The sequence below is a fragment of the Rhinatrema bivittatum genome, chromosome 12 (assembly GCF_901001135.1).
Source record: "Rhinatrema bivittatum chromosome 12, aRhiBiv1.1, whole genome shotgun sequence".
Lineage (NCBI taxonomy): Eukaryota > Metazoa > Chordata > Amphibia > Gymnophiona > Rhinatrematidae > Rhinatrema > Rhinatrema bivittatum.
The window spans coordinates 60,479,736-60,495,888 of NC_042626.1; the positions used below are offsets into that span (position 1 = coordinate 60,479,736).

The following is a 16,153-nucleotide window of genomic DNA, read 5'->3' on the forward strand; positions in this document are numbered from 1 at the left end:
GATGGCAATACTTCATTACAATACATCTTAAATCTGGTAAATAATACTCAATCAGTTAGATGTTATTAACTTCACTAGTTATGTCTCAAGAATACAGATGAGAAAAAAATCTAAATCAATTAGATGGTAGTCACTTCATAGCTAGATCTCAAAAGCACGGGTAAGAAGAAAATCTTTATAATCTGTTTTAAATTTCTTAAGATCATCTACAGATCTTAAGTCAAAAGGAATCAAATTCCATAGTGAGGGTGCTGCAACCGAGAAGGAAGTCTCTCTAGTACTAGACAAACGAGCATGACGGATGGAGGGAACTTCAAGGAAGCTCAACTGAGATGATCTCAAAGATCTAGCTGGTTTGTTGATTCTTAACAGAGCATTAAACCAAAAAGAAGAATTACTCATACGAAGTTTGAAAACAGTCAACCCTATTTTAAACCGAATCCTATCAAGAACTGGTAGCCAATTGAGTTTGCATAAAACTGGCGATATCCTATCGCGACGTTTTAGGTTGGATACCAACCTAGCCGCAGAATTCAATAGTAACTGCATTGGCTGAATTCGGCATTTCGGTAACCCAATATACAATCCGTTGCAGTAATCAATATGCGGGAAGATAATTGCTCGGACAACAGTCAAAAAATCTTTTTCATGGAGCAAATGACGTAAACCGACCAATAGTCGCAATTTGAAAAAACCAGTTTTAATGTTCTGATTTGAGGTTTAAATGAAAGCGTAGAATCTAACAAAATGCCCAAGCTCCTAATTGGATTAACAAGAGAAAAAGCCACATTATCAATTATCAAAGAATTCTGAACAGTAGTGGACAATGATCGATGGATCAACTTATCTATGGGGGGAAAAAAAAAAAGTTATCCTAATTGGAAAACCTATCAAAGTTAGCAGGATAATAAACTACCCATAAAGCTAGAGACTGAGCTGGGGGCCAATTTCCACCACCGTCCGCTTCCCATTATGATTCAAAAATATTGTGCAGCCAAATGGACACCCCACTCCCCTCTAAATATGCAAACTTTATAGTACAGCCAAGATGGACCCTCATCTTGCCCCTCCCCCAATATAATTTAAAATTGTCCTGTGTTGAGTGGCACTGCTTCCCCACCCTCCCAACTCATAACTTTAAAATGGTTTGACAAAAATCCTCATCACCAAGCTCCCTAAAACTGTCCCAAAAAGCAGAACTGGAGCAGGTGGTGGCTGGTATTCAGCACTTTTAGCATTAATATATTTGTTGCACTCAGGCAATGCTTGGTTACTACACTGACAATTGTCAGGGATAGGACCAGCCCCTGTTCAAAACTGAATGCAGCAAATTTGGAACCAAATCCCGATTCAGAACAGCTGTCAGTGAGGAGACTGAGTGCAGTGAATAAATTAATATTACGTGTCAATAGCTGTTAGAACTATCAACACTTAGTATCCAGCAGAACGGGAGCAAGTAACAGCCTCTCCTGCTCTACTTTCCAGACAGTTTTAGGAGTTTGGGGATCGGGATGATGGGGCAGGGGATCAGCACCATGGGACAATTTTAAATTATATTCTGGGGGTATGAGAGGGATTCAATTTGGCTACAAATTTGGGGAGGTAGGAGGGAACGGAGATGGAGGTGGCTCCCTACTGGAGGTAGGAGTGGGGTGATTACCAGCTGTTCAGCTGCTAGCTTTTTGGGTTTTTTTTGCAAATGTATTCACTAAGATGAGAACACCAACATTTGTGTTTTACATCGATAAGCAGGTTGAATTAGCCATGCTCAATAGGGTAATGTCATCAGGTGGCACATGGTACAGCTATCTCTCAAAGTTGGCAAAACTTTTGGCTTTACTGCTCATGCATGGGAGTTCCCATGCAAACATATGTTCCAGAATCTCCTCAGTCTATATCAAAGCTTAGTTGACATCATCAATTGTGCTGTCCAGGGATGTTTTGCATGGCTAATTCATCCTGTTATCTATGTAAAACACCATTTATGGTAAGCAATAAGAGGATCTATTTCCAGAGACACTGGCTGGCTTCTGGTTCCTCCCTGGCGCTTGACATAGGCTACTGTTGTTGTGTTGTCCAACATCACGCGGACCACCTGGTCCTAGAGTCTGTGGCTGAATTGTAGACACACTAATCTGTCAGCTCGGGCTTCCAGGCAGTTTATGTTCCAGCGCGCCTCTTCCTTTGTTCAGTGCCCTTGGATTGTCAATTCCTAACAGTGAGCTCCCCACCCTCTGAGGCCCGCATCTGTTATGAGGACTAACCAGTTCGGTGGGGACAGGCTTACGCCCTTGCTTAGATGAACTTCCTGTAGCCACCACTGAGCCGAGAACATACTTCAATCGGTAGGTGGAGGCAAATCAAGTAGTCTTGAAATAGTGGGTTCCAATGTGACAGTAGGGAGTGTTGGAGTGGACGTAGGTGAGCCCTCTCCCATAGTATTACCTCCAGGGTTGACTCCATTAAACCTAGGACCTGAAGATAGTTCCACACCCTGGGGTGCATTGTGTTAGTCAACTGACGCACTTGGCACATCAGCTTCCTTATCCTCACAGGTGGAAGACTGTCCTGCTTGGTGTCGAACTGGACTTCCAGATACTCTAAGGACTGGGAGGGCTTGAGACTGCTTTTGTCCATATTCATAACCCAACCAAGCTTCTGAAGCAAGGACGTCACCCTGCTGGTCCCTGGAGACTTTATTCTAACGACTTCACCCTGATCAACCAGTCATCCAAGTGAGGGTGCACCGGATCCCTTCTTTCCTCAGTGCCACCGTCACGACCACCATAATTTTGGAAAATGTTCTGGGGGCTGTGGCCAGACCAAACGGCAATGCCCGAAACTAATAACAGCGGCCCAGCACCACAAAGTGTAGGAAACGCTGGTGGTTTTGGATTGGAATATGAAGGTAGGCCTCTGAGAGGTCCGAGGAGATTAAGAATTCTCCTGGTTGTTTAACCATTATGATAGAGTGTAGAGTCTCCATGGGGAAATTAATTACCAACATATGCCGATTGACGCTCTTGAGGTCCAGGATGGGGCAAAAGGAACCCTCCTTCTTGGGTAAGATGAAATAGATGGAAAGTACCCAATATTTTCCTGGGGTGTAGAACTGGAATTACAGCCCACAAATTGAAGAGCCTTATCAAGGTCGATTCCACTGCCAGTTTCTTGTGCTGGGAGTGACAAGGAGACTTCATGAATATGTCCCAAGGGATGCTGCGGAATTCCAGAGCATATCTTTCTCGTATAATATCCAGTACCCATTTGTCAGACGTGATCTCAACCCACTGCTGGTAGAAGGATAGTTGACACCCTGTCTCCTCACTCAGTAGATGGGTCTGCAAAACTTCATTGGGAGGTTTGGGCCGAACTTGAACCCGGACCAGTCCTTTTTGGCTGTCAGCTTCAAAAGGACTGAGACCTTCCTAAGGACCAAGAATTCTGGAATGACAAGTTTCTGTAAGGCTGGAAAGCACTGGGAGCCCTTGGCCCCACCCCTCATAGGCAAGGAGCACTGCGACCTCTCTCTCATCTTCTAGTAGCCGCAACACTGGAGATTCACCCCACTTACTGGTTAACTTTTCCAATTCACTTCCGAATAGGAGGGATCCCTTAAAGGGCATCTTTGTGAAGTTTGCTTTAGAAGTTGTGTCTGCTGACCAATTTTGCAACCATAGTTGCCTTCTGGCTGCTACCACTGAGGCCACTCCCCTGGCCAAGGTACGAACTAGGTCTGAGCTCGCATCCATTAGAAAGGCCGCAGCGGGCTCCATCACCTCTCTGGAATTTGTCCCTAAGCTATCTGCATCTCTCGAGAGAAGCATGCACAAGCAAGCCACCAGGGCACAACAGGAAGCAATCTGTAATGTCATTGCTGTTGCGTCAAAAGCTTGCTTAAAGATGGACTCCAATCAACTACCATGTACATCCTTTAAGGCCGCTCCAACCTCCACTGGGATAGTTGCTCGCTTCGAAACAGCGCAGACCAGGGCATCCACTTTGGGGAAATGCAGGTGTTTTCAGGCCATCAGGTTCAAGGAGTACAGGGCCTCCAATTGCCAACCCTCCTTTAAAGCTGGCTTCCGGTGTGTCCCATTCCAGGTCAATCAACTCCTGGATGGCTTCCAGCATTGGAAAATAGCAAGAGGCTTTCCATAGAGACACCAGGATGGGATTCTTCTTTGGTTCCATCATAGGATCCATGCCAGGAACTCAGTCTTCAGGGTCTGGTAAACCAAGGCTAGCAATTCATCTCTATGGAAAACCCGTAACATGGTCTGGTATGGCTCCAAGCCTGGAGGGATTTCCCCATCCTCCAATGAGTCTGCATCCCCTTCATAGTCTGTGGTGTCCAGGTCCCTGTCAGGGATCCCCTTGGTGAGACTAGACATGTCTCGAGGCATTCTGATAGGGCTGAGAGAGTGAGACCTTCCTGGCTGGGGTTCATTTCGGACAGGGGCAGGAGGGACAGACTGTGCCTGTATGAAGGCTTTAAGGCCCTGAAAAAAATTCTACCCAGGAAAAGGCCGCCGGGTCCATACCTAGTCCAGGAAGAACTGGGGTAGGTGCCACTGAATTGGCCTCTCCCGAGGCGGATGCAGTCCCGGGATTTCTCAGATCTGGAGTGCTACCAGATAAGATCGTGGCTGACCCATCTTCAGAAGGAGCCTGCTTGGAAAAGTTCTGGGAGTCCAATGCTCCCTGGGCTTCCTCACAGTACTGAGAGGAAGGACTCCAGGTCAGACTGTGCAGCCCTAATATGGCAAGCAGCACAAAGATTGTTGCTTGTGCTTCTTTATTGCTGGAGCCATAATTAACGGTAACTTTTGGATTCAGCTGGCTAGCACCTGAATTGCTAGCACGTACAGATCAGTCCCTGTGTGCGTAAGTATAAGCGCCTCTAACTGCGAATGTCTGTGTGCGCAGGGGCACACACGTTAGGCACACAGCAGGCCGTCCTGCACCGCGCGTATTGACCATCTATGGGGGAAAATGGCACTGCTCCATATTATTTTGTTCACCGCCTAGGCCTATTAGTGTTAGGCAGTTTATAAATCTAATTAAATGTAAATGTAAAATGGCCTGCCACATAGAGTACTCACCAAGGCTGAAGAGGGGCCTAGCCCATCAGGGGGCCGCTCAACCTGGACGGGATCGGGAATGTCGTCAGTACGGCACGCTGAGCAAAAAGACCAGAGAATGCTGGGCTGCATAGAAAGAGGAATATCGAGTAAGAAAAGGGAAGTGATTATCCCCTTGTACAGGTCCTTGGTGAGGTCTCACCTGGAGTACTCTGTTCAGTTCTGGAGACCGTACCTCCAAAGAGACAGAGACAAGATGGAGGCGGTCCAGAGAAGGGCGACCAAAAAGGTGGAGGGTCTTCATCGAATGACTTATGAGGAAAGGAGGAGCAGAGGTGATATGATACAGACTTTCAGATACTTGAAAGGTTTTAATGATCCAAAGACAACGACAAACCTTTTCCGTCGGAAAAAAAATCAACAGAACCAGGGGTCACGATTTGAAGCTCCAGGGAGGAAGACTCAAAACCAATGTCAGGAAGTATTTCTTCACGGAGAGGGTGGTGGATGCCTGGAATGCCCTTCTGGAGGAAGTGGTGAAGACCAGAACTGTGAAGGACTTCAAAGGGGCATGGGATAAACACCGTGGAACCATAAAGTCTAGAGGACGTGAATGAAGAGTGGGTGGCTCGTGGGAATGATGGCTACTACCTGGAGATAATACCCTTATCCAATAAACATACACGGTTAATGCAACTCCAACATTGCTCTAAGCTTCAACGGCAAGAGGAAATGTGGAAAAAAGGATTTGCATTCACAAAAAAGCAGGGAGTAGCTTGCTGGTTACGGCGGTTACTACCCCAAACCAAATAAGCCTGATACTTCACTTTCAATGCATATCCAGCATAGCTCTCTGCTTCAATGGCAGGGGGAATGAAGAAAAGTGGATCTATATACAGACAACCACCAACAAGGACTGAATTACATAGTCTGGGTAAACAAATAGGAATGGGTGTAGCTTGCTTATTGCGGCGGTTACTACCACTAACTAATTAAGCTAGATATTTCACTTAGATGCAGTCCCAACACTGCTCTCTACATTAATGGTGGGAGTGGAAGGGAAATTGAACCAAAAGGTTACTAAGAGCCAAGAGTAACATAAGTACGAGAAAAAAAAAAGTGCGAAACTTGCTGGGCAGACTGGATGGGCCGTTTGGTCTTCTTCTGCCGTCATTTCTATGTTTCTATGAGGAAAGACTTACCGAAGCCTTTCCTCTTCTCTGAAATCAGAGTCGTCCTCTTCTCGTTTTAAATTACCTGGGCTCAGTGCTTACCAGCTGAGTATAGAGACGGTCTCTAGCTGCAGGGGGAAAGGCTTTAGCCGTCACCGCCATGCTCTGCTTCCTGCACCCGCTGCCTTTCACCTGCTTCAGCAGCAAAGTCCACACCAGGAGCCGGCTACCGGACCAAGGCACACCTCTGAGGAATCTCGGAAATCTCCTCAGGAATTCTCAACTGGGGGAGGGACCTTAGTGTTTCACCGCAGGAGAGTGGGGCTCAATCGATCTTCAATTTAAAGGTAAATTTTCCTCTCCTAATGATTACTTCAATCCCTCTAAACCACCAATGCTGTTGTAAGGATAGCACATCCACATCTGCTAGGAGACAGAGATACTGGAGGGCTGAAGTCACTGCAGAGGTATATCTAAAGTGACATCAGCTTTGAAACCTGACAGTCTCCATCTGCTAACAGGAGAGAACATAACCCATTGGTCCTGTGTCCATCTGGCAACACGCTAAGAAAACCTCTGACCAGGAATAACCAGGCATTCAAATAGAAGCACTAGTCCCAATTGTGCACGGCACAATCCACTGACTTGTTCACAGGCGGTCCACATCAATTACTGTCCTATCTTAATCACCTTTCACAAGGGGGTCTAGGGACCACCTCAGTTCAGGTACACCTAAGTACCATAGTAACCTACCAAAAACAGGAGAATGAAGCTCCAATCTCCCACATACACAGATACCAATTCATGAAGGGCCATCTCAACTTTCACCTACCAGTGAAAACACCTCCAGCTCCCTGGGACATCAATGTCCTTGCTACTTTAATGAACCCTCCATTCGAACCCCTTGAGTCAGCCACGCTAAAGTTCCTGACATGGAAAGTGCTTTTCCTAGTGGCAGTTACATCCGCAAGAGTAAGCCTGGGTTCACTTTTCATTTTATCTACAGTTCTTCCATGACAAGGTAGCTCTACGAACACACCCAAAATTCTTTCCAAAGGTAGTGGCCGCTTTTTACTTAAACCAGAATATCTCCCTTCCTACCTTTTTCCCCCAAAACTCCACAAACATGAGTGTGAGAAATGATTACACATTCCGGACTGTAAATTAGCATACTATAAAAACTCAGAGCTATAGAAAAGCTTCACTACTATTCGTCTCCTACAACCCCAAAAGACTAGGAAAGCTGGTTGCAATTAGCTTACTTCTTGCATTCAATGCTGTTATGCTACGAACTTGCTCCACCTTACAAACCCAGTAAAGGCACATCAAGTGCGTGCAACAGCTGACTCCATAGCACATCTGAAAAATGTGGCCACAGAAGAAATATGCAGGGTTGTTACCTGGTCCTCCATTCACACCTTCATATCCCACTACTGCCTCGATGAATCTGCGGCCTTAAATAGCTCAGTAGGACAAGTGATACTGAGCCAGGCCATAACCTCTTAAATCTGCTGTATGGTTGTAAACAAGGGAGAAAAGGGAAGCATTTTCTACCCTGCAACCCTCAGCTCTGGACTCCCCAGAGCATGGCTATAATTCAGCCAGCTTATTGACAGAAAAAAAGCATGTTTGCTTACCATACCCAGTGTTTTCTGTAGATAGGATGAATTAGCCATGCGAAACCCACCCTCCTCCCTGGTCAGCACATTCGACGAAGTCAACTAAGCTTTGATAAAGACAGGAGATTTTGGAGCATACGTTCACGTGGGAACTCCTGCACATGCTATAAGAGAGACAGCTCTGCCTTGATGCCATCACCCTACTGAGCATGGCTAATTCATCCCGCTAGCTACAAAAAAATACCGTTTACAGTAAGCAAACTTGCTTTTAATTTACCCGAGTAACTTTAGCCAACTTCAGCGGAACTTTTGCCTGGATAAAATAAAGTGTCACTGAATATTCAGCTAAAATTGTTCAGGTAACTATCTGAATTTTTCTGTTCACCAGCTTACTGAATATTAACCAGCTGGGGTAATGTTAAAACAGACTGCATTCCTGCAAAGTTTGCAGATACTTTTTACCCATGGACTGGAAAAACAAGTTTTCTTACTGTGAAGATAGCAGGATGAATTAGACATGATCCGTGGGGGGTGATGTCATCCAGCAGCAACAAACAGACTTGTCTCTCCAAACTAGTAGAGCTTTGAGCTCTACTGAGCATGTGCGGGAGCTCCTGTGCAGGCATTGCCTCGAGAGCCTCAGTCTATAGCAAAGTTGAAATAAATATAATCATCTCTAGGTAGTCGACTCTTTAGGGAGGTGGGTGGGCATTTCCTATCTAATTCATCCTGCTCTCTACAGAAAACACCATTTACAGTAAGCAAATTTGCTTTTTTTCCCGTCGATAAGCAGGGCTGAATTACATGATCTGTGGGGAGTCCCAAGCTGAGGGTTACAGGACTCCTTTGTGGAGAGTAGACTACTGCAAGAAGAGGTCACACAAACTGCTTGTCCAAAGGTACTGTCAGGTTTTGAGAGGTTGACCAAGGTGCAGTCCTGTAACCTTACTCAAAGGGTTCCACCCCAAGATGAACTACCACAGAAGGCAGAACACTGAACTGATGAGTTTCGACCAAGTCTTCTATCTGCAATCTTACTAAACCATAGCAGAGCCGAACACATGCTGCCAAGCTGGTGGACAATGAACAACGGACTTTGATGTCGAATCGGTTAGTGTTGCATGTAACATAAAAGTTGCTCGGAGATGCAAGAGAGTTCTTTTTGTATACCTGACAAAGACATTGGATGATAGGATCCAATACATGAAGGTTGAACATTTTGGGTGAGTGGGAAGGACCAACTGATCACAGAAAAAAAATGATATGCATGGCATATAGCAGACATTAACCCAAAGTTTGTAGATCCTCCACTGTGAGGGTTGCCACTTCCCAAGTCAAAATCGAAGAAAATTCTTACACAGCAAACTGAAAAGTGGCCACATGAGTTTAAAAAAAATAAGACAACATTCAAGTCACATAGAAGGGGAGATAGTTGTGCCAAGGGCTAATGCAGCACAAGATTGTCGCAAGGCCAGATATCAGATGAGTAGAGAAGGATTTAATGTGTACCTGAACATGGAAGTCACTAAGATGTTGAGATATAGTTTCACTGGTGGTGCGGTAAACACGAGTAAGCGAGAGGGAGCAAACTCCCTAGCAAGTGCTTGAGCCCACCAGAGAATGGGCCGAAGATTTTCTATGTGCACCATATGTGAATCACATAATACTAATCAAAAGGCTTGAAGAAATAGGCCTATAAGACAAAACAATCAAATGGTTCAGATCATATCTAAATAACAGAACTTTTCAAGTTCAAATTAAAAACATGCTATCCGACAAGATTACCTTGAAAACAGAAGTCCCACAAGGGTCAGCACTATCCGCCACGCTGTTTAACATATATCTTCTGCCACTATGCCATCTCCTTGCTGGACTTGGAATCATACACTATATCTACGCTGACGACATCCAGTTAATCCTTCCAATTGATGAAACTATTGAAAAAACAATAGGCCTAGCCATGATGTATCTGGACATAATAAAACTACTAAACCAAATGGAGCTAATAATCAACATTGATAAAACCGAATTTATAGACTTAGAAAGGAAAAGCATGAATATTACACAAACTCCAATATTTCTCAATAACAACCAACAAATTGACTTAGAGTCTGGAACAGAAGAAGGAGGCAGAGGCATAGCCAGAGGGGCCACCGTTAAAGGCGGAGTCGCGGCTCCTGATACCCTGTCTGGTGAGGGTTGCCTCGGTGACCCAGTTGCCGAAAAGGTCGGTGCCTTTTCTGGACAGGGCTTCTTCGACGGCGGCGAGGTCAATGATTTCGCTCCCTCGATGTTCCAAGACTTTCAATGCCGGTGGCGATGTTTATCTCCACGATCCCCTTGGTCCTGAGGGGGAGTAGAGGGTGTCAAAGGCCAAGAAGTCATCGATGCCAGACAGTCAACGGCCGGAGTTCGATGCTGGCGCGAAGTTGACTGTGCTGGTTCTGACGACATCGATGCAATGGACGGCGTTGGGGTTTGAGCATGGAAGAGAAGTTCCATCTTCTCCATTCTAGCCTTGTCATAAGGGCACATTTGGTGCAGGTTAGGACATCGTGCTCACATCCGAGACACATTACACAGACTTTGTGAGGGTCTGTGATAGACAAGGTGCGATTACAATCTGGGCACTGGCGGAACCCCGACGCCATGGCCATGAAAAATTTGAGCAGCGGTACGGTCAATGGACAGTAGGCCTCGAGGGCCAAACACGACGGTAATCGACGGAAAAGGATAAAAAAAAAAAAATTACCGAAGTACCGCGGCTTGAAAAAGTTGAAGGATGGACCCCTGTGGGGTAAATTAAATTTTAGTAATTCCGTGAGGAAAATTCCTGTCAGGAATCTCTGCAGAGCTCCTTAACCGCGTGGCTACTGCTGCGCGGAAAAAAGAAGACTGAAGGGGGACCCCTGCTGGCTGCAGGGTTAGTGCCATGCTGGGCAAGCCCAGTAGGGGCCAGTCAAAGTTCTGGAAACTTTGACAAAAGTGTTCCATGATTGGGCTCCATCCTGTGATAGCACCCATATGTGAGGACTACCATCCTGCTTGTCCTGTGAGAACACCTTGTTGGTCACCTGGCTGCTCTCTTCCATAAGACTTGGCTCGAATCAGCCAGTCACCAGGATGCACCAGGATACCATCTCTTCTCAACACTGCTGCAACGGCCACCATGACCTTGGAAAATGTTCTTGGGGTGATGGCCAGACCAAAGGGCATTGCCCGAAACAGATGATGGCGACCCAGCAATGCAAAGCACAGAAAACGCTGGTGTTCCAAATGGATGGGAATATGAAGGTAATTTACAGACAGATCCAGGGAGGTCAGAAATTCTCCCGACTTTATGGCCATTATCACACAGCACAATGTTTCCAATGGAAACTAAGTCACCTGCAGTTGACGGTTGACATTCTTGAGGTCCAGGATGGGACGAAAGGAACCTTCCTTCTTGGGCACAACAAATTAAATGGAATAACGCCTGTATTTTCCTGAGGCAGAGGCACCACAGCTCACAGCCACAGGTACCGTAGACTCCACTGCCTGCTTTTGCAGGGACCGACAAGAAGACAACATGTACATGTCCTGAGGAATGCTGTGAAATTCCAGCACATAACTTTCCCATATTACTTCCAGGACCCATTGAACAGATGTGATCTCAACCCACCCTCTGGTAAAAGAGATAGGCATCCCCCTATCTCCTCCTCACAAAGGTGGGTCGGCAAATCTTCAATGGGAAGCTTGGGACTGGCCGCCACCAGAAAGACTCCCAAAAGGCTGAGTCCTCTGAAAAGTCAGATTCCTGTAGGGAGGGAAACGCTTCGAGCCTCTAAGACGAACCCTCACAGAAAAGGGGGGGGGAGGGGGGCTGCAATTGCTTCTTATCCTCCAGTATCCAAGGAACTGGAGATTCGCCCCACTTGAAAAGTTGTGTGCCCAAATTTCAGGCGCCCCTGAAGTACATACGGCAAAGCATATGCCAATTAGTGTGCCTAGCTAGAGTGGATTACCACATTCAAAAAAGTTATGCGCACAAAAGTTGTACCTAACAAGGCGTGCACAAAGTGTGCGCAGAGCCGATGCACTGCACACACCAAAGTCCAAAGTCCTACAGAGGGCAGTAAGACGCACAGGAGTGCACGAAAACACCGCTACGGCCTACCACGCGGTATGCAGGGAAAAGCCCGAGTGCGGGGCCTAGTCCACCAGGACTGCTCAACCCACGAGGCTGACCAGGTCCCTTAACCCCAACGGGAGCGGGAACGACATCAATACGGCACACCAAGCATAGAGAGAGGAATATCGAGTAAGAAAAGGGAAGTGATTATCCACTTGTACAGGTCCTTGGTGAGACCTCACCTGGAGTATTGTGTTCAGTTCTGGAGACCGTATCTCCGAAGAGACAGAGACAAGATGGAGGCGGTCCAGAGAAGGGTGACCAAAAAGGTGGAAGGTCTTCATCAAATGACTTATGAGGAGAGATTGAAGAATCTAAATATGTACACCCTGGAGGAAAGGAGGAGCAGAGGTGATATGATACAGACTTTCAGATACTTGAAAGGTTTTAATGATCCAAAGACAACGACAAACCTTTTCCATAGGAAAAAAATCAGCAGAACCAGGGGTCACAATTTGAAGCTCCAGGGAGGAAGATTCAGAACCAATGTCAGGAAGTATTTCTTCACGGAGAGGGTGGTGGATGCCTGGAATGCCCTTCCGGAGGAAGTGGTGAAGACCAGAACTGTGAAGGACTTCAAAGGGGCGTGGGATAAACACTGTGGATCCATAAAATCAAGAGGCCGTCAATAAAGAGTGGGTGGCTAGCCAGAATGACGGCTACTGCCTGGAGACAATACCCTTATTCAATAAACATACACATGGTTACTGTGACTCCAACATCGCTCTAAGCTACAACAGCAAGAGGAAATGTGGAAAAAAGGATTTGCACTCACAAAGTGGGGAGTAGCTGGCTTGTTACGGCGGTTACTACCCCAAACCAAATAAGCCTGATACTTCACTTTCAATGCATATCCAGCATAGCTCTCTGCTTCAACGGCAGGGGAGAAGAAAAACTGATACTTCACGCATATCCAGCATAGCTCCCTGCTTCAACGGCAGGGGAGAAGAAAACCTGATACTTCACGCATATCCAGCATAGCTCTCTGCTTCAACGGCAGGGGAGAAGAAAAACTGATACTTCACGCATATCCAGCATAGCTCTCTGCTTCAACGGCAGGGGAGAAGAAAAACTGATACTTCACGCATATCCAGCATAGCTCTCTGCTTCAACAGCAGGGGAGAAGAAAAAAGGATTCGCACTCACAAAGCGGGGAGTAGCTGGCTTGTTACGGCGGTTACTACCCCAAACCAAATAAGCCTGATACTTCACTTTCAATGCATATCCTGCTTCAACGGCAGGGGAGAAGAAAAACTGATACTTCACGCATATCCAGCATAGCTCTCTGCTTCAACGGCAGGGGAGAAGAAAAACTGATACTACAAGCATATCCAGCATAGCTCCCTGCTTCAACAGCAGGGGAGAAGAAAAACAACCAATAAGGGCTGAACAACACAGTCTGGGTAAAACAAATAAGCATGGGTGTAGCTTGCTTATTGCGGCGGTTACTTCCCCTACTACCCATAACTAATCAAGCTTGATATTTCACTTGGTTGCAGCTCCATCACTGCTCTCTACATTAATGGTGGGGGTGGAAGGGAAATAGAACCAAAGAGCTAAGAGAAACAGATAAGTATGAGAAAAAAATGTGAAGCTTGCTGGGCAGACTGGATGGGCCGTTTGGTCTTCTTCTGCCGTCATTTCTATGTTTCTATGTTTCTATAGAGATTGAAGGAAGGCCTAAAACCTCCTGACTGTCTAAGTAAAACTTTGTTTTATTTTTGGGTTTTTTTTAAACTTACAGGAACTCAGCAACTACCAGCCGAGTACAGAGACCGTCTCAGACTGCAGGGGGGAGAAGGCAATTGCCATCACAGCTGCACTCAGCCTCCTGCACCCTCTGCGTTTCAGGCACACAAGCAGCTAAGTCACGCCAGGAACTGGCTTCCGGACCAAGGCACACCTCTGAAGGACTACAGAAATCACCTCAGAAATTTCTTAACTGAGGGAGGGGCCTTTAGATATCACCGCAGGAGAGCAGGGCTTTCATTTCTCAATTTAAAATTCTCCTTCCAAAATTCACAGCAATCCCAATAGGGAGATGCATGTCCATCATCTGCTGGAGAAAGAGAATAATGACAGGCTGGGGTCACTGCAGGAGTATATATACTGTGACATCAGCTTGCTCTGTCTCATCTGCTGGTAGGGGAGCATAACACACTGGTCCTGAGTCCATCAGTCTACACGCTAGGAAAAAGAAAATTCTCTAGTATGCATTGTGCTGCCACCACTGTGCCAAGAGGGAAAAGGGCAGAGTGCGCAGGTGAGAGCATAAGTTTGCTCTCAGTTGTTCAATGCACTACCATAAGGAGAGAGAAATTAGCAAAAGGAACAATGCTCTTCAGTTCTGTTCCACACCTTCTGTCACAAGTGCTTAGGGTAGAAGGAAGCGTAAATAGAACAGTTCCCCTCTGCCACCTGTAATCCTGCTTAACACTAGGTTCACAGACTGCAATTTATCCATCCAGCTTCAGTTTAAAAAAAAACAAAAAAAAAAAAAACATAAAAAACTTTTGTTTTTACTATTTGGAGAGGGAGTAACCAGACAAGCGTTTGTTTTTTGTTTTTTTTTTAATAGTTTTAATTTTTTAGTTTTAATAGAAATGTATTAATCGCCTAAGCTGAGGCACTAGGCGATTAACAAATATTTCAAAAATGCATTTACAAATACATAATAAAATTATACATAAAAATTTAAGACAAATACAATAATGGGAAAGCATTCAAGTGACAGGGAAGGAAAAACTGAGCAACAGGGAAGGGGACTGCAGGGAAAGCATGACTGGGAAAGCATAATCACTAGAAGAATGGTACAGGGAAGAGTTATGTTTCTTTTACTCATTTTGAGATTTACAATGTCCCCAAGCATGATAGGAAGAAGCGTATTATTGTGTAATTGTGTGAGAAAGGCTTTTGTGTTGGTACAGCAAGCCATGCCAATCTGGGTACCACTGCATTCATGCAATACTGTGAGATACAATATGGAGAGGAATGGGGGCGGGGGGTGCACAAGTAGTGTTAGGAAAATAAAGAGGGAATAAGGAGATAACAGAGGACATAGAAACCAATGAGGATGGGGTAAAAGGAGGCATAAGCCAGGAAAGAGAAGGATGTTACAGGGAAGCAGGAGACTGAATGATAAGAGCAATGCTCATAACCAGAGGGAAATTATCTAGTGAGTTTCAAAATGACAAAGGCTGAAACCTACTGGTTTAAAAGTTGTACCTTCCTTCTCTTTTCAGATAATACATACCTTAAAGTAGCAATTTCCTAGATGTATTAATTACAAATACTGCTCCTAAAATGTTAGGGGTTTTTTTTGTTTTTTTAAATAGCTCCCCTGCAACTTCTCTGCACACTGGGAACCACACAGTTCTGCAGCAAATCAGAAAATACTCACTAGATCCAACCGGTTCACGCTAAATAGAAGATATTGAGTTAAAAATGTGGTGAATCTAAATAAATACTAATAAAGATCACAAATGGCATCACAGACACTGAATGAGCCAACCAGATTCAGTGCCATGGGAGGTAAAGGGCACCAGTATTTTATACATGGGTCCAGGGGAACTGCAAGCAACCAACTTCAAGAATCTCATATAGCAACCTAACAGTACATTTCATTTCTATTGACAAAAATAATTACTACTTAATATGGGCCAGGTATTCTTAAGGGTTTCTCTTTGTGTGTCTATAAGAAAAATAATTAGTACATCTAGTCCTGTGTGCAATTTTGAAAAACTGCATGGTACATGCAATCCAGCTTTCTTATAAATAGAACACACCTACAGAACACTTACTGCAACCAAGTGTCAATCTGGCACAGTAAATCATACCTTTTGAAATAGCTCGGTCAACATGCCCAATCCTGACCTCCATGTGCACCCCAAACAGCTTAACCATATCCAATGCTGATTTCCACATACCCCAAAATAATTAAACTACCATGTTTGATGCTAACCTCTGTGTGTACCCCTAAAGAGCTTTAACAAATCTAATCCTGACTTTGCATACACTTCAAACAGCTCAGCGAATGTACCCAATCTTGGCTCCTAGAACTATTGATCTAATGCCAATTGATAACTCTTAAGATTGGTAACTTCTGCA

General features: G+C 45.2%; 1 protein-coding gene across 7 annotated transcripts in view; it reads right to left on the reverse strand.

Moving 5' to 3' along the window:
• The window catches only part of KAT7 (lysine acetyltransferase 7), a 146,685-nt gene that overhangs the window by 95,398 nt on the left and 35,134 nt on the right, over positions 1-16,153 (reverse strand). The gene's annotated exons all lie outside the window — the stretch shown is intronic.